The sequence below is a fragment of the Bidens hawaiensis genome, unplaced genomic scaffold (assembly GCF_021521415.1).
Source record: "Bidens hawaiensis isolate Kalapana, Puna unplaced genomic scaffold, B.hawaiensis_p1.1 tig00001369_1, whole genome shotgun sequence".
Lineage (NCBI taxonomy): Eukaryota > Viridiplantae > Streptophyta > Magnoliopsida > Asterales > Asteraceae > Bidens > Bidens hawaiensis.
In genome coordinates, this window is record NW_027491077.1 from 2,564,185 (window position 1) to 2,566,351 (window position 2,167).

General features: G+C 30.7%; 1 non-coding gene across 1 annotated transcript; it reads right to left on the bottom strand.

The window, feature by feature from the left end:
- Positions 1–1,740: 1,740 nt before the first annotated feature.
- Positions 1,741–1,830, bottom strand: LOC143572383 (small nucleolar RNA SNOR75). Its single transcript, XR_013142250.1, has one exon. It is a non-coding gene; the product is annotated as a small nucleolar RNA SNOR75 (small nucleolar RNA).
- Between the last annotated feature and the right edge of the window lie 337 nt (positions 1,831–2,167).

Genomic DNA, 2,167 nt, shown 5'->3' on the forward strand with positions numbered 1-2,167 from the left:
TAAACAATTTTTTTTATTCATTTAACTAAACGAACGAACACGAACACATGTTTTTTTCCTTTATTTATGTTCATGCACGTTCGTTGAGTTCGTTCATTTATGTTTGTTTATTTCCTTTTGTATAATTTAAATAAATACGTAAGTAGCCATATTTGTATAAATATAAACATAAAATGGGCCCGTTTAAATTATATGTATATGTTTGTGTGTGTGTGTGGTGTGTGTGTGTGGTTCATGACCAGACATTTGTTGCATAGTATATCAGCACATGCATCACAAACGGTAACATGGAACCAAACATATAAGATTTGACAGTTTTGAATATGAAGTATAATGTTGTGTCAAATTGACCCGTACGTACTATTGTCATATGTCATAATGAATTGAAATTTAAATTCACAAGACCAGGAAAAAAAACTTGAAGCGCAAGTTAGCTATTGAAACATAAAAACTGTATATAAACACTATGTGAAGAAGAGCTAAAACTATTACATCATAACTTTTTAATATATGAAATACGTACGGCGTCCCTTAATTTATCCAACTATGGTGACACAATATTGCCAAAATGCATAATTGCTGCAAGCAGCAAGTACTGCTCCATATTTCATATGAAACAAATTTTCGTTTAGAAATTTAAAATTCCATCATTATAACATTATAAAGAAAAGGGTAAACACAATTACTTCATGTCATCACGAAAGACCAATTGTTCAACACTGTTTTTTCACAGTTCAGAAGAGAATCATTTCCATGTTCCTCAACCTAATCAAAAAATAAAATTAAAAACACATGTGGTAATCAAAAGGTTACTTTTGGCGTATTCACATATATTAGGAATATAAACTATGTGTTGCTGCTAAATATCGGCCACAATAGTCATAGTTTACGACTCAAAATTGTAGGGGACCTGTTGATGCTTGCAATTAGTTTCTATTGTCTTTTAAGAACCCTAAGAAGTTCGTCTTTCTCTTCCTTAGAAAGGTGAGATGAAATAATTAACTATTATAAAAATTACAAAGGCTTAATTGTATAATAAGGGCTTCTGTTTCAACTGTTATAAAAATTACAAAGGCTTACTTGCATAATAAGGGCTTCTGTAACTGCATCATATTATGATTTTGAGAATAGGAACTTCACTACATCATAGTCGTAAATGATCCAAGAGAAGGCATTCCAATTCCCTGCAAAATGTACAAAGATTACATATTAGATCATTATTCTAATGTACATTTTTTTCATAAGGATATTAAAAATCTGAACACGCCTGAACAAGGAGAAACCACCATTGAATGCTCTTTTATTGATTCCAAACACTCCAAAGAGTTTGGTTAGGCTTGTAAAGGTCCTACATAAATGAGTAAGACATAGGTTAGGGATGTTTGGATGTGATTTGTAGCTTGAAATTGTAACACTGAGATAATTAGTCATTTTCACCTCAAATAATCTTAAAACATAAAACCAGTTATAATTCATGACCCAAAATTCTGAAATCAAAACCAAAACATAGCAAAAAAAAAAACAAAAAACAAGAACACCAAATTCAGAATGAATAAGACGATATTTATTCAATAACGTATTATTATTCACGCTTCGGAAGATATTGTCAAATAACTTCATCATCAATACGCTCATTCAACCAAATCAAATCAATCATTGCTCAAATAAGATTTAACAAAATCAAAGTTCAAAACAGAAAAAAAAATAAGAAGAAAAGAAAAAAAAGGAAAGTTATATTATTTCCCTCAGACAAATGCATAGATTTTTTGTCATATTTTTTTAAAACAATGGATAATCAAAATCGTCATCATGAATTAATCATCATGGAGAAACTTAACATCATTTTCTCTTTAAATATCGTAAGAAACATTAACAAAATAAAAATAAGGTCAATAATCAAAATATGAAACTGATTGACCACGTCATGACCAATTTGACAAATAAACTTGGTTGGCCAATTGACCGAGTTGACTTGTTCCCAAGTAGTTTCACATTGGCTACCGTTGCTGACCAGTTAAACCAAAGTCGTCGTAAGCTGCTTCTGGAAGACACATCAACAAAGTTGGTTTTATTTTTAACGAATCTAGTGTCATATGTTGTTTTAAGTTAAACTACACCCATTAGAACAATGCTAAAGTCCACCAGCAGCCAAACAAACTCAATCCGA